General features: G+C 37.0%; 1 pseudogene; it reads left to right on the top strand.

The window, feature by feature from the left end:
* Positions 1–24,771, top strand: part of LOC115295258 — a 39,553-nt pseudogene extending 14,782 nt beyond the window's left edge.
* The last annotated feature ends 426 nt before the right edge of the window (positions 24,772–25,197 follow it).

Here is a 25,197-nt window from a genome sequence, read left to right as displayed (position 1 = left end):
ATTGATTTTGTATCCTGCAACTTTACTGAATTCATTAATCAGTTCTAGAAGGCTTCTGGTGGAGTCAATTGGGTTTTCCATGTAGAGTATCATGTCATCTGCGAAAAGTGAAAGTTTGACTTCTTCTTTGCCAATTCTGATGCCTTTTATTTCCTTTTGTTGTCTGATTGCTGATGCTAGGACTTCCAGCACTATGTTAAACAGCAGTGGTGAGAGTGGACACCCCTGTCGTGTTCCTGATCTCAGGGGGAACACTCTCAGTTTTTCCCCATTGAGGATAATATTGGCTATGGGCTTTTCATAAACTGAATTTATAAAGAGATGATGTGTTTTCTAGGGAATACAAATAAAGCAGCAACTTGTTGTAAAAGTAAAACAAACCTGGAAATTATTTTTTTAAATGTGAATTTAATTTTGTACCTTGATAATGGGGGAACACTATTAAGATTTGTGAAAGAGGGTATTATAAAAATTAGCATGATTTTATAGAGATCATTTCTTAGCATACTGACAGGAAAATTATTTCTGAGGACACTGGACCAGTTATACCAGTATGCCTTGATATTTGTATTTTTTCCTACAGATAAACAAACTAGAAAAATACATTCTTGCCAATCCTCATTGCTTCATGGATTCTGCCTACTGCTGTGCCTCCCTGTCTTTTCAGCATCTGCTTTTACTGCAAACATCCTCAATTTCCTTTGTTATCTCCCATTTAAACTTCTTGAGATAATCCATGGGTCACATAGCCTCAAAGCTCCTTGCCCAGTCTATTACTGTGTTTTCCTTACAACAATATCCATATCCAGTTCCATCACTTGTGATCAGATCTTAGGTCATGCAGTACCAGTGAGTCAACATGTAATTAAAAAACTGCCTAGAGATGATTCCCTCATTAGGAAATGTGCTTGTCTCCTCAGAAGGAAATTGTGAGCATGGTGGCCATTTTGAGGCTGGTCCTGCCTAATATGCATATGTGACCAAAGGGCAATATTCTTAAAGGAGAAATTATTATTTGAGGCAAAAGGCAGTCAAGATGGCAGTTTCCTATACAAAGATCCTCATAAATAGGCATGACTCCCTTGAAATAAAGGGATACTTATTATTCTGGCCCATAGCTTTTGGGCCTATGTACTAAGAAAGAGGGATTTTTAGGGAATTCTTTTCTCTTTAATTTTTAATGTTCTATTTATTTTTGAGAGAGAGAGACAGACAGACAGACAGAGAACAAGTGGAGGAGAGGCAGAGGAAAAGAGATGGAGACACAGAACCCAAAGCAGGCTCCTGGCTCTGAACTGTCAGCACAGAGTCCAACGTGGGGCTCGAACTTGTGAACTGTGAGATCATGACTTGAGCCAAAGTAAGATGCTTAACTGGGCCACCCAGGCACCCCGGGATTTTTAGGAGATTCTGACAAAAGAGTGATAGGGACTTTCTTTCTCTGTCCACAGAGAGATTTTTTTTTTGACTCTCAGAATGTGTTAATAAGTGTAATGAAATATAACAGTTCTTAACATCCATGTTTTCCCCCTCTGCAGTGGTGGATTAGGTTGTGGAAGAGACAAAGCTAATATAAATTAAATAGGAACAAATTTTCTTTCATTTATCTTGTATGTCTAGAATGGCAAATATATGTCATATTTTAGCCAAGAACAATTGTTTGATAGTGACTGTCTAAGTTCCTGAGTGTCTTTGGTAGTGACTGTCTAACGTCTTAACCAGGATTAGTGGGCAAGGAGGTGATGATTTTTAGCAAGGTATGCCATGGGAACACAAGGAGAAAGTGGCAGCATACATGTCTGGTTTGACATCACTGATCTAGTTGCTTCTTAGTGATGTGAAAAGAGAGAGCAGCAAGTTAGCCAAAGAGCATTGGATCTGGAGTAATATTTTTGTCTGAATGTTGACTCCATAAATTTATTTTTCATATTTTATTTTTAAAATATTAAAATATTTACTGCAATAAAATATTTTCTAATTTATTTTTTCAATATTTAATGAGCAGCTACTATGCACCAGTTACTACTTAGGTAATGATGCAAAATGCTGAGCAAAAGAACGCATGTGCCATGCCTTGTAACATGAGTAAAGTAATAAACAATCATAGAAATAAATATATACTACAACTTCAGACAACTATTGGGACGGAGAGGTGCCTGATGTTATAAAAGTTTAAATTGAGGAGATATAGGCACATACCTACAGTGTGACCCTAGACAAGTTACTTAACCTCTCTATGAGCCTGCACAAAATAGGGCTAACAATATGTTAGGGATTTGTAAAAAGTAACTGGCAATATATCTAGTATGCATATAACATATAGATGTTTAAATTATATTACATATACATAGTTTATAGATGTATAAGTCATAGTATTATGCCAACAAATGATTTATAAAATATATACATGTCCACTGAAATATCTTATTTAGTAATTGTACATGAAGTAGTATATTAGTTCTTGTGAATATATGTAGACATTCAATTTTTTCTGTTGAATGCACATATTCTATCTATTCTTCATAATCTATGTTAGCAGTTCAGGTGGACAAAGAGAACTGGTATAGTTCCAGGATGACTAGGACTTTTACTAAGAAAAGGAAAGAATAATCAGCACTGACAATCACACAAAATAGGTAGAAAGAGAAGCCAGTAGTGTGTTGCAAGATCATGGACTAGCAAAAAATACCAAGAGGATATCCTTCTTCCTGGAAAATAAGAGATTTTTTGACCCCACTGAATGACATGATTAAAATCCATTAATAATGAAAAAGTAACTTAAGAAGGGACATCTGACAATCAAACCTTATTGGACATAGCAGTACAGTGGGGATATGGTGGCAAAGAAGCTAAAGGTAGATGCAAGTAGAGACCCTTCTCATAACCTGGGAAGTCTTGAACATGAGATTAAAGACTCTGGAGACTGACATCACAGGTTCTAATCTTAACTTTGCTAATAGCTATTCATGTACCTTTGGGGGATATTAGTAATCTCTCTATGCCTCAGATTCTCATCTGTAAAAACAGGAAACATAAGAGTACTTCTCTCATTGAGTTAAATGAAATATTATAGATCATAGAAGTGCTTATATGAACATTAGTTTTTGTTATTATTATTACATTTAGAGAGTCCTTTTTTTGTTTATTAATTTATTTTGAGGGGGTGGGGCAGAGAGAGAGGGAGAGAGAGAATCCCAAGTAGGCTTTGCAGTGTCAGCACAGAGTCAGGTGCGGAGCTCAACCTATGACCATGATGAGATCATGACCTGAGCCTCAACCAAGAATTGGATGCTTAACGAACTGAGCCACCCAGGCATCCCATAGAGTCTTTTAGATGAAAACACCAAAATGGAAATAAAGAATGATACTCAATGAGAAATCTAAGCTGCTTCCACCTGTGATTTCTAGTCATCGATTACAATAAAAATTATGGAAGCTAGGAATATTTTCAGCTGTAGGTAACAGCATACTTGTTATAAGCAAAAGTAACAGTAACCATGGCTTAATAAATGAAGATATTAAATGATCTTATATGTATTAAGAATAGTGGTAAGTGGTAATGGTAAGGTACGTGATAAAGGTTTGGTATCGGACCTAAGATTTTATCAAAGGCCAAGACTCAACTTATTCTTTTCATCTACCATCCTGAGATTATTGGCTTCTTTTCTGCATTATCGCAAGATAGCCTCATTTCCAAATGTAAAATTCCCTGGCTAAGGGGAATAAAGTTACCATCTCTAGGAGCCAAATAGGTTTCCAGTCTATACAAAACTGAAATTCTGTTAAGAAGGAAGAAGGGGGTATGGCTCCTGGGCAGGCCACTAACAATGTCCAATACAATCTTCATGATTTAGAAATGTTCTCAGCTGTAATTTCAAAGGCAATTGAAATCATTACCTGTAGCAAGTTGAAAGTGTATATAATATTTAGATACAAAGATCATGAGATATCTGGATGAAAGAAGACAGAAGAGTTGTCAGTGCTTTAGGGAAGTTTTTCACAGTGAATTTTAAGTGTAATTGTGTGCATAAAAACACAGATTTATTTTAAGAAATGCAAATGAAACACCTGGAAAAACTGAAAATAATATAGCTGTGTCTCTTATATTATCACCCCCCATTATATGTATTATATGAATTATCAAAAATGTTTTAAACAGATATTTAAACCTGAATCCCCCTCTAAAAAAGCAGATCTCCTTTTACTGCCTTTTTATACAGCAAAATTCTGGAAAGAATTGACTCTCCTTGTTCTCTGCACTTCTGCTCATGTTGTTCTACCTTAAATACTCTCCAGTAAGACTCTTCTCAGCATTGCTCCGTCTAATCTCTTTTCAAGATCACCAATTACTACTATGCTGCCAAATGCAATGGTCACTCAGTATCTGACACAGGCAGTCATTTCCACCTTAATTACTTTCTTCACCTCTCAATATTCTGGGTATTCTTGCTGGTTCTCCTTTACTAGATCTTCCTGATCTTCCCAAATTTTAAATGTTGGAGAGCATCCTTAGTACCATGTTAAGATCAGTCCTTTAGCAGTCCCTTTGGCTGTAAATGTCATCTCTGATGTCAAACACTTCAAAAATGAAATCTCCATTCAAAACTTTTCACCTGAAATCTGGAATCACATGCCCATCAGGCATCTGAAACTTAGCATATCCCAAACTATATTCCTAATACCCTCTCCCCCTGCCCCATCTCCATGGAAACTTTTTACACGTGTTTTCCCTAAATCAGTGTTTTATCTTACACTTTACCCAATTGCTCAGGCAGAATTCTAAACTTTGAAATAACCCTTGATTCCTCTCCTTTACTGTCCCTCAGCCAATCAACTGGTGAATCTTGTAGGCTTTATGTTCCAAATATATCTTGACTATGGCCACTTATTATCACCTTTATCTTGTCATCCTGCTCCAAACACTATTTCTTGTTATTGCTATAACTAGTCTTCTTACCTCCACCTTCCTCCCTACAATCTATTCACACACAAGAGCTAATAAAATTTTTTTAACATAAGCCAGATCATAATCGCTTCTCTGCCCAAAACCCTCCAAAAGCCTCTGATCTCCCTCGTAGTAAATTCTAAGCCCTTACAGTAGCCTCTACAGCCCTCCATGGCCTCTTCCATCTCCTTTCCTCAACTATATACTGTGCTTACTACATTCCAGTTACTCCGTCTCCTAAAACTTCCTGAGTGTCCCAGGCATGCTCCTGTTCTCTCTGGTTGGCATGAATCTTCCCCTGGAGATAACCACATGGCTTGTCTCTCCATGTTCTTTTTCAAATACCTCCCATCAGAGAGGTCTTCCTAAACCTCCTGTTTAAAACACTATTTCTTACCCCCATCCCTGTCTACTGTTTCCCACAGACACTATAACCATGTACATATGTATTTGTTTACATATTAATGTTTTCAATAGACTCTTTTTTAAAACTTTTTAATGTTTTTATTAATGAGAGACAGAGCATGAGCATGGGAGGGGCAGAGAGAGACAGAGATAGAGAATCTGAAAGAGGCTCCAGTCTCTGAGCTGTCAGCACAGAGCCCAATGCGGGGCTTGAACTCACAAACCCTGAGATCATGACCTGAGCCAAAGTCAGACACTTAACCAACTGAGCCACTCAGGCACTCCCAATAGGCTCGTTTCTTTTAAGCAGGTAGAGAGTAACATTTTGTCTTAAGACATATATATATATATATATACACATATATATATATAAAAGTATTTATCTTACCTTGTAAATTCCATTATCTTTTTGTGTTGTATTAGTAACAAAATTGTTTCATTTTTAGTGCCTTCTATTCACTGTTGACATTAATGTTTTATGTTTTATTTGTTTAAAAAAATAATATTGAAATCACGATGTTATGAAAGAGATCATCTTTGCTCTTTGGGGGCCATTTTCCTATAGTTCAATATATTAATAACCTAATTAAAAATCATCCCAAGACCAAATGCTGTGATTTTTCTGAGTATACCAATTAACACCTTGAAAACACAGCACTTCTTATTTCTGTTAGGCCTGACACTATTACATAATTTGTTCCTATTTTATGTAAAATATTTTGATGAACTTGTTTTAGCACATCCTCATTAATATTGTAGCCCCTATACAAATGTTAATAGTTTTAGGAACACACACACATAAATGCACATGGTAATGCCTAAGTATGTTCATTAATAGATATCTTTAGAAAATGTTGAAAAACTAATTGCAAAAGAAGCTTTTGATTTCTGGTTACTACTAATTTCTCACATGTACTAATAATAATCACTAATCAAATGAGAGAAAACTATAAAATTTTACTTTGAATGTCTCATATCTTCCCTCCTTCTGCACTCTCCCACTTACCCTCCATCACCAACATTTTGGTTTGTACTTGCTTTCCAATAAGAATCTTTTTTTTTCCCAATGAGATGAATTGAAATCATTCTACAAAATGTCTACATTTCTATTTATGGAACATCCTCTCCATATATTGTGCATCTTTCTCTCCCCCCTTCTTACTCCGCTCCAGTCCCCTTTTCTTCTTCCTTAATCCACTGGCTTCCACATTCTTGCTATCACCTGGGTTTCAGTGATTACATTATCTGCTGGTTGTCTTCTCACATATCTCATTATTGCTTGAAAATAATATGATGTTTTTGTTTCTTTTCCTCAGTCTCTGCCCGTTGCTATTCTACTTACTTTCTTCTCAAGTGATTCATCCTAGTCATTTGCATGATAGAGGAAATAACCATAACATTTTGGATCTGGATAGCTAACTGATTTCATCCTGGTGACTAATGACAAACTGAAATTCAACATCATTGAAATGCTTAAGAACATCATTTTCTCTCTTAAGTCTTCTCCATTTTCATTTTTCTCATCTTCATTTCTCGTTCCCTTCCATACTCTTCCAGCTTATGAATCTGGTGTAATTCCCCTTTTTTCCCCTCTGTCTTCAAAATTATAAGCTTATAAATTAGTTATGAATAACTTCTTACAAACAACAGAATTTCTTTAAAATTGGCTAGTTTTCAGTTACAAATTTTGCTGTTCAATCAAAACAAAATTATTTAGAAGACCATAACTACAGATAAAACATTATGAGATTATAGGAAAAAATTAATCTTATTATGACACTGTCAATGTAGGTCAGTCCAAAATAAAAATTTCAAATCCTATGGATGTGTTTTCACCCTTAGCTCTAGAATCTATGCTTTCCTTTTATCTCATCAACTGAAAACATGTTTTTTTTAAATTTTTTAATGTTTTATTTATTTTTGATACAGAGAGAGACAGACCACGAGAGGGGGAGGGGCAGAGAGAGAAGGAGACACAGAACCAGAAGCAGGCTCCAGGCTCTGAGCTAGCTGTCAGCACAGAGCCCGACGCGGGGCTCGAACCCACGAACGTGAGATCTACCTGAGCCGAAGCCGGAGGCTTAACCGACTGAGCCACCCAGGCGCCCCTGAAAACATGTTTTCATATAAACTTTCATAATTGCCTGTTTATTCAGTGGAGTTTTTTGCTTTTTTTATAAATTTTTTTTTAATGTTTACTTTTGAGACAGAGAGAGACAGAGTGTGAACAAAGAAGAGGCAGAGAGAGAGAGGAAGACACAGAATCTCAAGCAGGCTCCAGGTTCTGAGCTGTCAGCACAGAAGCCAATGGAGGTCTCGGTCCCACGAACAATGAGATCTTGACCTGAAGTCGGCCGCTTAACCGACTGAGCCACCCAGGCGCCCTCATTCAGTGGGATTTTAAGCTTGTTTACTAATTTCTTTCAGTTGTATAGTGTTTAGAGTCTAAAATACACATTTACACAGCATTAGGAGATGAACATCATAATGCTCCATATATAGATGACTACACCAAGGCTCTGAGAGGTTATGCCATATACCTCAGAAAGGGCAACAGAGAAAGCAGGTGTTCCAAACCCTGGACAACCGCAAGCTGTGACCATCCCACAGATGTCTCTAGATTACAACATTCATAAAAATACACATAAAAACATTCTCTTGGTCATTCAGGGATTAAGTGTTCTATGTGACATGACAAATAAACCAATAATGTATTTTATTTCTCTCAGTATATAAGTATAGCTCCAATTTGCTTTGTGGTATGTGTGATTTGAGTCTGTCCTCACCTCAAATGTCTAGTAACCTTGTCTTTATATTTCCAGAGAGATGTTAGGGAATGATTAAGTACCCCAGGGATCAGATTGAAATTTTTTATCAATTAAATAATCAGGTTAAATTCTATAAATTTAATACAGAAACAAAAAGATAAGCTGAAGCACCTCAGGCTTGTCACTTTACTGAGCTGGGCTTCAACTTGCCCATCTAAAAAGATGAAGGAGATAGACTCATTAATAATAAAAATACAGGATAATAGTAAAATCCCTAATGAATTGAGGGCCAAGCACTATGCCGAATTCTTATACTCATCATCTCATTTAACATTCACAAAAACCCCTTGGGGAGGAGACAATTATTATCTCCATTTTGCAGGTAGTGAAATGAAGTCTCAGAGAGACAGCTTCCTCAGGTGATATGGCTGACGTGTGACAGTGGAATTCGGACTTTGGTCTGTTCTATACTGAGGTCTGCACCCACAACTTCTGACACGGAGGCCTCTCACTGCTGTACCGCTACCATGATTTCTAAGGTCCTCAACAGCAACAATGTTTTATTATTTGTTTCTATTAAACAGACTTGGAATTATTTCCTGTTTTCTCATTATTCATTGAAGCATTCGGGACTTGTTTCCTTAATTATGAATCAATATTTGTTGTTTAACTGAAACAAGTAAACAAGGGACGAATGGAAAGTCATTGGAAGTTCTTTAATTGATGTTGGATGTTGCTAAATTAAGAAAGCTCATCATTCAAGGAGAACTTTGTTAATAAAATTTCAATTAAGGCAAAATCACATAGTTCTACTAATAGCAGAAATGAAAAATATATTCCCAACAGCCTTTTCTCATTTAGAACATTACATTTGAATAACCTTTTAACTCTAGATATTTGTAATTCATGCAATTGCAAATTATCAATTTCTATTCACGAGTGTTCAAAATACACACATTTATTATTATTCTCAGTTAAAGAACATTGTACTTATATTAACATGTAATCACAAATATCTCACAAATCAAACCACATCAAACAATTTTCAATATAATGTTTAAAGTGAAAGAAAGCTATGTTTTCAAAAGTATTTGGGATTGTTATTTTTCTTGCTGGCATGGACACAGATAATAGTAGACAGAAGTAAGATCTTATTTGTCCTTTGTTTCTAAAGTAACAAAGAATTGTAACTAAGAGTTAGATTCAGGGGAACAATTATTCCGGTTTTAAGTCTGAAGTCATTCCTTATTCTGAATGCAATTTTTATTTTTATAAACTTTGATGTATTTGCTATTAAAATTCTGCTATTAAGAAAGAAATAAATTCAAGGAAATAATTTGATCTGTTTAGATAGACCACTAACATTTTTGCTTTAAAATAAACTTTGATTATGTACATACATTACAGAGACAAGGGATACAGTCAAGAAACTAAAAAAAGAAAACTAATACATGTCATAATTAGGGTTTGGAAATTATTTAAATTATTTTAAAGCAAGAAAAGGGTTAGGTATATCTGACTAAGAATTTAGAGTTTCAGTTTACAAATCAAAAAAGCATAAAATAGTGAAAATATTAACTAAATCTACAAGGTAGTAATTTAGGGTTTAAATTTATTTTTATTCACAATGTCTTTTGAAGATCTGTTCTATTGATATTTAAGGATAATCCTCATAATAAACAATAGATATTAATCTGTCTCACAAAATATGTATTGCTCTTAATATATGTATTCATGTCATACCCTCCTTAAACTCAATGCAATGTGCCCCTAACGTTAGCTGCCTGGAAAAGTAATATAATGCTTAGAGCAAATGTTAGTTATGTTCAAGAGAAAGAGATAATTATCTTTCCAAATATACAGGTCTTCCACAGTTTCCCATTACTTTGAAAGCTCCATCCATTAGGTTCTTGAGTTATTGTTTAGCACTAACATAGGCCTTGCTCTAAATCTCCATCTGGTTTTCAACTTTTTAAAAAATGAATGAATCTCAGCAGTCTTTGGCTACTTTAGTATGAGACTCAAACTAGATGTGAAGATACCTTTCCCCTTCCTCCTGGGTGCTACTCTAATTACTTTTGCTCCTTGTTAAGATCCCAAAGTAATACAAATCCAAGTCACGTCTACACAGAAGTTCCAGCCACACACCCCTGAACCTACAATGCCTGCCCTAATAGGATAGCTGTCAGAAAAAGATTATGGAAAGGAAATGTGTACAGAAATAGGAAAGTTATCCCAGAAACAGGAAGGGTCAATAGCAGCAGCCTAAATTCTGAAACCTTTTGAGGACTCCTCGGGGGAGGAAATGTGAGCACAGGGGACAATTAAAAAGTGAGAAGCAAAAGTTACAGATTCCAGGGGTATCAGAGAACAAAGCAGAGGAGACAAGTCTCTAAGACAAGAGTCTTAACTATCAAATAGTACTAGATAGTAAAGAAAGGAAAGGGCCCACAGAAACGATCAACTGTAGTAGACTCCACTTGGCTTGCTGAAGGACTTTCTTAGTCTTCTCTTCCATCTTTTTGACATGATTCAATCCTACTCTCCACAAATTTAATTCTTAATAGAAAATAAGTATGGATCCCAAATGGGAAGGTGTTTCTACAACTGGAAAAAGGGTGATTTTTTTTCATGAAATACACTAGTCCTCCTTTATCTGTGGGGGACACATTCCAAGACCCCAAGTGGATGCCTTGAAATCAGATAGTACCCTATAAATACTGTTTTTCCTATACATACCTATGATAAAGTTTACTTGATAAATTAGGCACAGTAATAGATTAGCATCAATAAATAATAATAAAATGAAATAATTATAACAATATACTATAATAAAAGCTACGTGAATGTCATCTCTGTTCTGTACTTCCCATCCTTCTTCTTGTGATGATGTGACATGGTAAAATGCCTGTATGATGAGATTAGTGAGGTGAATGACATAGGTAATGTGACCGCAGAGAGTGAAACTGCACATAAGGGGGACTACTATATTATGTAGCACTGCAATCAAAAACTGAATGAAATATTTTGAGAACCAACCACAGCAACAGTCTTTTTTATCTTTACAAAAAGGAATTCATTCCATCAGGCTTGATTCATTAAAACAGATTAAAATTGTACCTACTTTGTCTCTGTTGACCTTCATCTTTGAATGAGGCTTCACAAGCTCTTACAATAAATTTCTCCTGAGATTTTTGATATCGGTTGCAATTTCTAGGAATTAATTTTTAAAAAAGATACTTTGATAGAGTCATAAACAGAAATTGCAAAAGCCCTATTTCCTCTTCTTTCAGGACATTATGATACAATGAATGGAAGAAGCTCCAAGAACCAGAATTTAGAATGAAGTCCCATGCCTGCAATTTTCTGGCTGTTTCTCCCCAGGCAAGTCACTTAAGAAGCTTTCTGACTTTCAGCTTCCTCAATTGGAGAATGAAGATAATGATACTTGCCAATTAAAAAATAAGTAACATAAAAATGGATAACAAACACATAAAATATTCAATTTAAGTAGTAATCAAATAAATAAAATTAAAATATTTGTTGAGTTAGCAACGATCTCCCACATATCTAGTGCTGGTAAAAGCTAAGTGAGACAGGCACTTTCACACTTTGTTGGAAGCAAAATGTCAGCATGTACCAGAAACCTTAAAAATGCTCATGTAATTTGACTCAGCAAATCTCTTTCTAAGAATCTATCTCAAGAACACCATTTGAAAAACACAGACTATATTTTATTCACAAGGACAATTATAAAAAGTATAACAGTAGAAACTTTTAATCTTTCTAAACATTTGGAGGAAACCCAACAATAAAGCTGACCATAAGGTGCACATAAGAAGCAACCTTAGAATATATATATATATATATATATATATATATATATATAGAGAGAGAGAGAGAGAGAGAGAGAGAGAGAGAGAGAGAGAGAAGTGCATGTGGTGGGTTAGAAATCCGTTTTAACCTATCTCAGTGGCTTCATCAGCTGCCAAATATGAAATAAGCTTGTATTTCTTTGTACATTTCAACTATCATAACCCCAGTCTCCACTGGTGCATTTGTCAAAAGTCTGCCTTGTTCACATTTATAGCAGCTGCTTTGGGAGTTTCTGAGGCCACTAACTCGCACATGATTGCAGGTGAAACCCTTTGCTTCTTCCTGGGCCCCCTACCCACAGTGGCAGCTGACTAGTGATCACCCCTGAAGTGCCCCCTCTATTGCTATGAAAAAGGCACTGCATCCTATGTCCCTCCAGCATAACTGAGGAGAACTGTAACATTTATTAAGTCTCTGTGAAAGCTTGTGGACAAGGGAAGTGTAGCAGAGAAGGGGGCAATTACAATTGCTGGGAGTGGCCAATCCGAATGTCTCAAACCTAGCTTTAAGGTCCTTACGGGCTCCCAACAGAACTGACATGTTGAGGGACCCTAGACCTTAAACCCTCAGAAGTGAAGTGTATGTAACCCAGGCCCATTATCCACATCGTCACACCCCAGGAGAGAAGATGCTGTCCTTCATGTCCTGGGCTGATTGGGAGAAAATCTATTTGCATTTTAGGCAATCTTATTCTCTATGAGTGTGGCCCATGTGACTCATATAGCTAGGACCAGAGCTCACAGCCCATTTCTCAAAGTTTGGGTTACTCAATCTTAAATAATACCAACAGTCCAACCCACACAATGTTATGCAAGCTTATTTCTATAGATTGTTTGAAGAGGCAAAAAATATTTAACTTGAATAATCTTCCGGAATAGTGCAAATCCTGATTTCTAACCAGCCAATTCTTAGACAAAAAGTGGGGTGAGACATAGTCTAAGGCAATTAGTTTGGGAAACTAACTTCACTGTCCAAATCTGGTCAGCTGCTTATTTTGTGAAGTTTTATGGAAACATATCCATGCCCATTATTTACATATTGTGTATGGCTGCTTATGTGCTACAATGGCAGAGTCACGTAGTAGCAACAGAGACCAAACAGCTTGCAAAGCCTTAAAATATTTACTCTCTGGCCCTTTGAAGGAAACATTTTCCAACATTTCCTGATCTAAGGTCAGTAAATGTACCCAGATGTTAGATGCTGGAAATCTAGGCCCCTTGGTTAAAAAAGCCAGGGCAACTAAATTGAACCTGTTTCCATAAAATTATAGACCCAATAAAAGAGGAATCAAGAAAGAGCAAGTTAAAAGATGAAGTAGGAGATTGAGTAGCTCACCCTGTGAATATCCACTGGCTAACAGGGTCATATGGTAGATTCACTAGTGGACCAAACCTCACTGCAAAAGGTGGGAGCATCCTGTTCTGCAAACCTCATTCTGTTCTCTCCCACAAGAGTCAGGGGAAAGAAAGGACTTTCAGAATGCCACTAACACGAAGTGTCTTGAGACTGAGGGTGATCTGGGGGAAAATCAAGTGTCCTGGGATCCAGAGTGCTTCTTAATATGTGACTCTTCTCTATATCTGGCCTGTATGGTGGCCCTAGACCAGAGCAGATTACAGGGGATATTTTGGCTTTCCCTCTCGAATGATTACAATGGGCCTCTGGGCATGGGCTCCATGGTGACATCTTACCAGGCCACGCAATGTACACAACATGGGTGTATACAAAGTATATAGAAGTATATTTTTCAGAAATCAATTTAATTCATATTTTGATACCTCCCTCTGCCTTTTCCCAGAGATTGACTCTATAAAGGGACTACCAAGACCTATATCTCCAACTACTGATAGACAATTTGCCACTGACTCATCTCTTATTTCTATCTACAAATTCCCTATATATCCGTGTCAACCTCTGCTAGTTTCCTCAACTCTCAGCCATAATAGACACATTCTGTTTCCCTCTATGTCGGAGAACTAAAAACTTCATGGGGCCATCTAGGGTCTGTGTCTATAACCATATCATAGAAACTTGTTTCTTGGGATTTGCATATACCCAGGGATCTATTTAAAAAATCAATCAAAAAAGGGGGTCATAGCTTCCATCTTTCTCAGAGTCCACTCGTCCTTCAAAGTATTGTGTCCCTACACGCATTCCCTAAGCAGGAAGGGAACAAGGCCACTTCTCACACACAGCCTCCTGGTATCTCAGAACCTGTAGATCCCCTCCCAAGTGGCCCATCCCTTTAGTCAAATATAATTTTTCCCCTAAGTTTGGGGGCAGAAAGACCAGACCTAATTCATCACATTTTCTTCTCAAGTCTATTGTTTGCTACCTTAATCCTTTCTACTACTTGCAGGGCCTGCGCTCTTGAAACCTAAAAGCCAGAAGTTGTTCCTCCTCTGCCGCTCTTCTGTTTTTTGTCAATACATCTTCTCCCCAGATCAATGAGTTCAGAATAGCCTCTTGCCTTGATTGGCTATAGAGGAACAAAAGGGAATAGCAAGTGCCAGAAGATATTGGTTAAAATTTGGTTTGTATAGCAAAAACATAATCCCACTGAAACCAATTACTCAAGTTATCTCACTTAGCAATGGAATATGCCATAGATCATGGGGCCAAGAATCCATGTCAGCTACTACCTGCTTATTATGCACACATATAATCCCCCCATGCAAACACACAGTTAAAACACATGGGGAACATTTTCGCCATATACATAAGAGATCAAAGTTTTTCTACCTATATTAAGACACATAAATATCAAAATTTTAGATATGTAAATACATAAGTTTTGTTATGAATCAGTTTTTTAAAAAAGGAAAGGAAGACATTGGCAAAGGACACAAAATGGTAATCTACAAAAGAAAAACATACAAGTGGCAGATATAAATGTGTATCAAGGGGCACTTGAGTGGCTCAGTTGCTTAAGTGTCCAACTTTTGATTTGGGTTCAGGTCATGATCTCACAGTCATAGGATGAGCTCCATGCTAAGTGTGAAGGCTGCTTAAGATTTTCTCTATCTCTCTCTCTCTCACTCTCCCTCCACCCCTTTGCTCCTCCCCTGGTTGCATGCATGTCTAGACATATGCTCTCTCTCAAAAAAATGTGTATCAAAAAAATTAAAATACATAGAGATAGAATCACCTAGGGACATTAATAGGAACACAGATTCCTAGGTCCTACCCTGGTGAACAGATGCAAAATTTTGAAGGAGAACTTGAGAATCTGCATTTTTAGTTAAGCATTCTGAAATATTTCTAGAGGCTCCAAAGCTTGGGGCTCATTGGTATTAAAGAAAGTATACTGGCTCAGGGATATTCATCTGACTAAAGTAGAATGACAAATAATCTTAATCAGGAATCCCAACTTTAAATTCTTTAAAGTAGGCATCAATATACCTATAGAAAGCAAAATCACCACTATACCAACAAAAGTAACAAGAAACAACTACATCTGAATATGGTATCCTACTGAGAGAATATCTCTCATCCAAGATTCCAATGTATTTTCCTGTAAGGTATTTCCTATATTTCCTGTAGGTATCCTATATTCTACTTATACCACAGTTTTTCCTAAATCTTTTTTAAAAATAAAAATTCTACTGCTACTATTCAATTTCAAACATTTGCATGCCTGTACAGTCCTTTTTTTCCTAAGAAGATTTCTTTTTCCTCAACTTTGAAAGGAGAGCTACTCAGTTATTGGTTTTCAGGTCTTTGGGCTTATACACACTGCCTTAATTACTTTATAAAATTCCACTGATAGCACAGAAACTACAGCAGCTGCCTAAATGAACATATGCTTCATATGAAACTCAAATACGTGTCCAGTGGGTCCTGTTACGGTGTGCTACCTATATGCATTCAAATGGGTAACACAGTGATGGCATTTCATAGACACATGTGAGCCAAACATAACCTAAATGAAAAATCTCTGGAACACACTTGTTCAAAGTGGCCTGCTCTGTGGTGACAACTGCATTTTCATTTATTAACAAATGTAAACAAGATATGCTATAAAGGAAAGGAAAATGAGAAACAGTTCTACCATCTCAAAATGACTCTATTTAGAACTCTGCCATCATCCCTTGGCAGAAGTATCTTGTTGGCTTCATTTTGGAGCAGATTGCTTTGAATTGTTTTCACCCATTCCAAAATGTGGGTGCCAGGCTCTATAGCTAGTACATTAATGCCATTGTTTGTTAACTGACCAGAAAACAAAAAAAAGCACATTCTAGTAAACTATATCCATGTTAATAGATCAGCTCCCACCCCTAAATCATAATTGGAAAACCTTTAGAAAAGTCTGTAGGAAAGTTCTGGTATGGAAGATAATAGCATTTGTAGGTATACTCTACAGTATCTTTCCTAAGCTGCTTTGCATCCAAATAATATTCATTCTCTTTTCCTCTGTTCAAGTAACACTTTCAAAAATTTCTCTATTATTGTGCACATTGTGTTGTATTGTAATCATCTGTGTAGATGTCTGTCTCAGCTCCTCAATCATGAGCAACTTAAGAAAAGCCATCTCTGGTATTATCAGTTCTAACATAATATGGCTTAATAAATGTTAGCTGAGTAAATGAGTAATTTCATGACCAAGGAATAATAAAACCATGCTTATATATTTAAGTCTAGCCAAGCTGTGTAAAAATAATGGAACAAATCACCTAAATCAATGTGTGAAATAAACAATATCAATAGCATAGGCTAATTCTTCTCAGATATAAAATTAACATTTTAGTGCATGATCTACATAGTGTAGACACTAAACACTAGCAGTTGATTTGTTCTTCCGTTTGTACATGGTGAAGGCGCTCTGTGTAAAGTCTTACAGAGGTGAGCATGATGTGGCTGGCTCAGGTGAGCCTCTATTAAAGCCAAATTTAGACCTTCTTTATCCACCATAAAGAATCATCTCTAATCAAAAGCAGCTGTAAGAAATGTAGATTTTTCCTCATGATTTTTTCCAGTGTGCTTCTCTTGCCTTCCAGGTTCTACTGAACATTCTGAGAGGATTTAAATGCACAGCCCACATTAATCAGCTTGATTAACATCACATTCTACATTTCTGTTCTTCCCTAAATCATTCTTCTGCTACATTACTATCCAGGGTCCCTGTTACTTTCTCTGAACTTCCACCAGCCCATAGGCTTTGCTGCAAACTAGGACCTCCCCAAGGCTTTGCACACAGCTCTTCCCTGTCATATGCACAGCCCGATACTCAGGCTGCACTTAGATAGCTCTTCTCTTGTATGACCAGACCACAATGGACAGGTCATTATACCTAAAATTTTTCATATATAGTAATTAGTTAAAGTAGAAAGGAACTCACTTCTGGTATTTGGAGATTCTAAATAAAAATAGTTACCAAAATTTAGCAAAAAGATTCAATAAATTCTAAATATTCAAAAGGGGATTAATACCTATCTCTTAAGAACTTTTTCCTAATTCAAATGATCCCGTAGCTCCTGTCTCAGATTCATGACTCTTTTAGACCCCCTCTTTAATAGACTGTGGAATAGCTAATATCACAGGAAGAGATATGGCGTGTTTACCGTTTAATTGACTTCTTCAAGTCCATTCTCAAGTGCAGTGGTAGATGAAAATAAAAAGTGATCCAATGTTCACTGATCATCTTGAGCAGTGAGAATATGTGTGCCTGTCTTATTTTCTTTTGTGTTTTCCTCTCATTTTAAATTTTTTTCAAACTTCTTTATTTTCTTAACCATTTGGGGATCCAAGATCCCTTCTGCCTACATATTGCTTTCTTCTATGACATGCAGTAACTTTCTGCTCATTTATCTTTCAACTCCTCTTTCTCTGCCTCCTTTGCAAACCCTCTCCTTCTTCCTCCTGCCCCTCATCTGTGAGCAATTCTTCAGTTCAGTCCTTGGACAGTCTCCCTGATGGGAAATCCCAAGAAAAGAGATCCAACTGAGGAACCCAGTGCCTGGAGAGGCAAGCAGATCCAGAAGGCAAGAAAAGAGAATTGAAAACAGCTCAGTCATTTTCCTTAATATGTGTGTGCTTACCTGAAAAGATGTTCCTGTCAAAGCAGGAGAAAATAATTGACTGAAGGTGAAGGTGGAAAGGTCTGTTATCAAGAGTTATCATAGCATGAAGCATTAGGAGGTGTTACAAGCAGTAAAAACCAGAAAGCATGGAACGGCGACCTTCAAGAGAAAAAGGCTTGCTTATTATAAAACTGTTCAAAGTGCTCCCTGAGTCTTGGAAGTAAATGACTCCAGAGTTTCCAAATTTCCCAAAATTAACAGGGAATTATGGCCCTCCCCCCATGCAACCGGACAGAAGGAAATCTGGAAGGATGCTCTTTGCCAGTAAGTGATGCAAAGCCCATCAGCATATTCTAATTTAAGAGCAATCTGTTATTACCTCAAAAACAAAATTTATAAGGCAATTAAACATCTTTAAATTGAAGACATGTAATACCGATAGTTTCCTAATAGTGAGAAACTACCTTTTTCTTTCATTGAAACTGTCAAAGCAAAAATTTCACAGGACTAAGTTAAACAGGCAAAGGAGACCATGTTCCAGACTACTGCAGTGAGAGAGAGACCAGAGCTCAGTCTGAACTAAATTCTGCTGAAGAAAAGAAGGGGAAAAAGAGAGAAGCAAGCGATAAGACACTCTTAAGGAGAACATACTGGGGGTGATGGAGGGAGATGGGTGGGGAATGGGGTAAATGGGTGATGGGTATTAAGGAGGGTACTTGTGATGAGCACTGGGTGTTATACATAAGTGATTCATCCAATATTATACTATATGTTAACTAACTAGAATTTAAATAAAAATTTTGGGGGAAAAAAGAAGCTAGAGATTTCTTAAGAACTAGGTTAGGGGAATTGCAGGCAACCTGTGTTTGCTAATTGGCTTTACCACAGGAAAAGTAACTTTCTCATATCTTCATGTCAGGAGGTAGTTTTACAATCTGGAGCAATGTGCCCAAGGAAGTTAGCCTCTATTCTCCCTGAATAATGGGAAATACTGATATCTGATAGCCAGTGATACAGGCAGTATCTTCCGTGACGATTACATTTCAAAGAGATGGCCCCAAGGTCCTTGAGAAAGACATTCCTCGTGGTAATATTAGCGAAAGGCAGGGAAAAGATTTATATACATTTCAAATGGGGCAGAGAAGAAATTTCCAATTAGTTTTCCAAAGTAAATGCTCTAACAAAAGAGAGGTCAAGGGCCTAGAGTTGAGCCATCTTAGCCAGAATATTTAGAGGACTTCTTTGACTCTCACACTGGAAAGAGGATAATTCATGCACTGTTTAAAATAAGGGAAATTAGGAGTGCCTGGATGACTCAGTCAGTTGGGCGTCCAGCTTTGGCTCAGGTCATGATCTCATGATTTTTGGGTTTGAGCCCTGCATCGGGCTCTGTGCTGACAGCTAGCTCAGAGCCTGAAGCCTGTCTTCAGATTCTGTATCTCCCCCTCTCTCTGACCCACCCCTGCTCATACTGTCTGTCTCTCAAAAATAAGTAAAACCATAAAATAAAATAAAATAAAAAATAATAAGGGTAATTAGAGTAATGCCAACCATAGAGCAGTGTCTCTTTTTAACAAAATTTTTTAGGATTATTGTCAATAAAATCACATTCAGAAAAATCACTGTCTTCAAATTAATTTAAAAGAACATGTTTGTTTTAAAAAGAACTTAACCTTCAACAATATTTTAAAATTTACAATGGCATTTGTTTTGATTTTTAAATATTCCTAGGGTGACAATGCTGGTTAGTGCTGAAAATGATTTAATTGTATTAAATAACTCTGAATAAACAAAATGATTATTTGGATATGTTTTTTTTATATATAGTTTATTGTCAAATTGGTTTCCATATAACGCACAGTGCTCTTCTCCCCCAGTGCCCTCCTCCATGACCATCTCCCCCCATTTGGATATGTCTTTAGTCAGTGGTTCAGGGCATACCTGTGATACCTGAAATAAACATTCAATTTGGAAGGATGAAAATCCCACTTACTCCTTCATCAGGCAATAGTTCTCTTTCAACAAACATTTTATATTTTGTTATAGACAAAGGATAATACTTCATGATGTAACAGAATTAAAAGTTAATAAGGCTAATCCTTTCTCTTAAACTCACACACTACTAAGTAGATTATGTAAGTCACCAAGTTGCTCTAATACAAGGCAGATTGAAATTAGTGCCATGAGAGAATGTCACCCGCTGTGGAATTACCAAAACAGGAAAAATCAAATCCTGTTAAATAAGTCTCTTTTAGTTCACAAGTACCTTAGTCAAGTATCAAAAGGTTGCAAGTAACATAGACTCCCTCAATTTCTTTTAATGAGAAGAATGAAACATTAGCAAATATAAATTTATTTCATGAAATCCGAGGCCAGCCCGAAGAAGCAAACAGATCCAGAAAATGAACATTAAAATTACTCTCTCTGGATTGATGTGGTCTCTTAAACCTATATCTCTCCCTTCATTTTTTTCCTTTTTCTGCCTAATTAGCTTCTCTACTTTGTCAAGTGTAAGGCCAAACATTGTTGGCCTAGATCTTAGTTTGCATCCCTCTGAGACCCATGTCTCAGAGACCCAAATCCAAATAGCCTGGTGAAAGCATCTAAGTTGCCTGAATTGGGCCAGATGTTTATCCTTGTCCAAAAGCTTGTATTGAGATACAATGAAGTTTACCCAATGAGTGGACTTTCCAGACAAGGGAAACAGAACTTAGGACATTAACTCAAAATATGTAAAGGAAAACAAGGTACATGTTAGACCCAGAAGTAAGATTACCATGTTTCATCAATAAACGTTCTGGGCACTGCTTCTTAGAAGGGACTAGGTTCTAAAGTCAACATACATTGAAAAAACATTTAAAGACAAAATTATCTTTGAAATATCTTAAATAGCCCTAAATTCTTTAACACATGGTTTTCTGCATATAATGATTCCAATGGAATGCTTTGGTTGGAAATAGCAAGTAAGCTTGACTCTACTGGCTTAAACAAAAAGGAAGAAACCTTGTCATCTCATAAACAAATGGTCCAGTGTTGGTTAATTCAGTTGTTCAATGACATCATAGCACCAAAGTTCTCTTCATCTTCCTGTTTTGCCATTCTTAGCATGTCTGATTCTCCCATGTTAATACACTCTGTGCTCACAAATGGCTACAGACCAGAGACTCGATCACATAGGAAAATATACAAAGTCTCTTCCTTGTTCATCTAATTTAAGGAGTGATGGGAACTCTTTCCCAAAGCCCCTACTTTCAGTTGACCTCCCTCAAGCCTCCATCAGAAATGGGATAGAACTCACCCTAAACAAACCACTAGCTAGAAGAAAAGGAGCCTTGTAGTAGATTTATAACAATCAGAACTTACCCGGGAGCCAATCTGAGCAAAGCTGAACACCATACAGTTTCAGGGCTCTTTCAACATGGAAAAGGCAAAAACCAAATACTTTGGCACTCAGAAAACTCCTGATTCTAGTCATGCTTATCTTAGCTCTAATGAGTAAAATAAAAGAGTGAAAATAAATCTCAGATTTCATCAAACCCAATGAATTCCAAGATTAGCAATATTTTGTGTACTATCTATTGATATCCTGTGACTTGATGATTTGTAATATTCTTTGAGAACTTCTTGTCTAGGCTATATAGGTGAGGCTCTAAAGTTCAAATGATAATTAAATAAGTAAGTAAAAGAACTATTTTAATACATATGAGAGTGGTGTGAATAAAATAAAATAAAAATTCATTTTGATGAGACAATTATTTTCACCGGCCCAGTCAGTTCATTGTTTATCCCACAGGGAATCATGTTGCCCTCAGGCCCTGCAGGGGACCCACCTGTGAAGGCTGAGCGTTAAGTACCATGCTTCTTCTCTAGGACATCAACAGCGTCACATTCTGGCTACTTGAAAGATCCACCTTTTTGTGTCAATTTGCACTAAACTCCCCCTAACCCCTGAGCAACACTGCTCTAGTCTGTAGAAATTTGCCTTTGGGCAACAAAAAGTTTTATGTTAAATTTTTGCCCTTGTGTTTTACTGTAGATTTTCTGTGGGATTTTTTAATGTTTATTTATTTATTTTTGATAGAGAGACAGTGAGTGGGGGAGGGACAGAGAGAGAGAGGAAGAGAGAGAATCCGAAGCAGGCTCCATGCTGTCACTGCAGAGCCTGATTGAGGCTTGAACTCAAACCATGAGATCATGACCTGAGCCAAAATCAAGAGTTGGTTGCTCAACTGACTGAGCCCCAGGAGTCACTATATTTTTTAAATTGTTTATTATGCTGAACTGTAATAACCTCTCTGAGACAGCATTAAGTTTGAAGCCAGAGTCACAGTGACCAAAATCTGCTAGCAAATGAAAGAATACATTTTCTTTTTTCCTTTTTCTACACCTTTACCCAAACAACAATATTCTGTCAGTTGCCTTATAAATTAATAAATATCCCCAGTAACTAAACAGCACAACTCCTTAATAAAAATGTTGTACAATACATGTATCAAATGCTAAATGTTAACATTAAACAATCCTCAAAGAAGTGGAGCAGACCTCCCTAGTTATTAACTGTGGGATGTGCATGACTTCCATCCAAATAATACATTATGGAAAGGGGACAAGTTTTAAGTGGAGAAAATTGACCAACACTTCCTCAGCCAAGTGATCAGAGTCAACATCAATAGTGAATATCACGGTGATAGTTTGTCCCTTTATATGATGTGATAAAAATGGCATGTTACCTCTTTGATCTTCAACTCTAAAACACACAATCCCATTGTTGTGAGAAAAACACCAGTAAATCCCAACTGAAAAGACATTCTACGAATTACAGGACCAGTAATCCTCAAAACCACTGAGGCCATGAAAAACAAGAAAAGTCTGAGAAACTGGGAACCAAGAGGAGCCTGAGGACACACTATGACTAAATGTCACATGATGTTCTCAGTGAAACAAAAAAAGGATTGATAAAAAGGAAATCTGAATCAAGTATAGATTTTATTTAATAATCCTGTATCAATATATTGGTTCACTAATTGCAACAAATGCACCATACTATAAGAAGATACTTAATAGGGAAAACGGTGTGGGCTATATGGAAACTAAAAACAATTTTTCTATTCTAAAAATAAAGGATCTTTACCTCCTGTTCATCTGGAGCAGAGAGGGGAGAAATGTAATCACCAAACACCAAACGTTGCCTTCTATAGATTACCCCTCCCCACTCTGCTCCAAGGGAGAAATGAATCAACACCTGTGATCCAACAAAGCGCCAGCACATGCCTTCTTCATGGGGAGAGTGACTAAAGTGTGTGGCTGGAGGCCAGGACTGTTAATTGAGTGGAGGCTGCTACACACGGCTGTAAGAGGAGAACTCCCTGCCAGCAGGTGCCCTCTCCACATTGCCTGTCTTAGCAGCACCAAATACTGCTGGGTTTTTTGTTTTTTTTTCAGATAGTCTGCCACAGATTTTAACCCCCTAAGAGATCACACTTTCCTATTTTCAGCAATGATTTTGAACTCATCTAATTTTGTATTTTATGATTAACCATCCAGAAAAGGTCTGATCCTGTTCTTAGATTCTTATTTTACACCTTAAATCCTTAAATGCTTGGGTTTATACTGGCTGACCTGCTTAAGTTTATTATTTCCCAGAACTGTTAGGCTGCAAGATTCTTCCTCCTTTGCAAAGGTCCATCTCTTCACTGAGTTATCCTCTGTCCTCAATTCTTCCTTGTCCTTGACTAATTTAAATTATAAAACAAATCCACAACATTTCAAAGGAATCGTTTTCCATCAGCCAAGATTGTTCACCAGCCAAGAAAGCCTTAGGGCTACCGAGTTACCTATTAAATCTTGATGAAGATCAGTTAGATCTAGAATTTGCTCCCTTCTGTTGGGTAACTTAGAAATGTAGCAATAATACTGTGTATCCCAAATTCATTACCAATTATGGACATATTAGATACTTTATTTTGGAATGTGTTGCATATCCGTTTACAGAAAAGGAATTCCAAAGTCTGCCACCGAATTCCTCCTCTATGTCACTTGACAATGAGGCACTAAAAACAATTGCAACAGCTGTCTATATCCTGAGATCATGAGCCATATACTTTATATAGAAACTGAGAATTTCAAAAGTTTAAAGCAGTTAAATTAGCCAAAATTAGTTAGTTAAATTAGCTGTTCTCTATAAATGCCTAATAATGCCTCCCACAATTAACCAGTTCACCCAGGCCCTGGACCACCAGACAGCTACTCAACTGCTTAAGCTGGCCCATGATACAGACCAGACGAAGAAGGAGCAGAGATTGTTGCTCCAGGCTGAGAAGACCGCTGCCAGCAAAGATGATGTCACCTCTAAGAGGTCTCCTGTACTTCAAGCTGGGGTTAATACTGTCACCATCTTGGCAGAAAACATGAAGGTTCAGCTGGCGGTGATTGCACAGGATGTGGGTCCCACTGGATTGACTGTCTTCCTGCGTGCCTTGTGTCTTAAGAAGGCGGTTCCCTACTGCATTATCAAAGGGAAGAAGGCCACGCTAGGGCATCTGGTCCACAGGAAGACCTGCACCACTGTCGCCTTCACACAGGTTAACTTGGAAGACAGATGAGCCGAGCTAAACAGGTGGAAGCTATGAGGACCAATTATAATGACAGATATGATGAGATCTGCCATCCCTGGGGAGGCAACATCCTGAGTCCAAAGGCAGTGGCTCACATTGTCAAGTTGGAAAAGGCTAAAGAAGTGGCCACAAAATTCGGCTGAGCACATGCCATTTAATTTTCTGTACATAAAAGTTACAAACAGTTCTTTCAAAAAAAAAGTCAAAATAGCACAAAAAAGACATATTCTTTTTGTAAAAACAGATAAATCCAGATTGCTTATCTGAAATAGATGGGCTCTAGTCATTCTTTGAAAATTTCTTTTAGTTCAATTTTTAAAATTGGTAACAAAGATGTATAAAACATATCTGTGACAATCTCTAATTTCATCATCTTTGTTTCTTAGAAAGATTTTACATAATCTACTGTTATCAACATATACATTATCGTCTACTTGAGGGTCTTTTCTACTCTGTCCATCCCTTATCCTCTTAAGAGTGCTTTTCCCAAGTAGATATTCAATAATTTGCATTGAGATATAATGGGTGCTAATAATTTCTAAAGGGATCTCAGTGCATGGCTGAAAGGA

This window comes from Suricata suricatta, chromosome 7, assembly GCF_006229205.1.
Source record: "Suricata suricatta isolate VVHF042 chromosome 7, meerkat_22Aug2017_6uvM2_HiC, whole genome shotgun sequence".
Classification (NCBI taxonomy): domain Eukaryota; kingdom Metazoa; phylum Chordata; class Mammalia; order Carnivora; family Herpestidae; genus Suricata; species Suricata suricatta.
The sequence above is the reverse complement of the archived record's forward strand: the minus strand, read 5'-3'. Positions and strand labels throughout refer to the sequence as shown.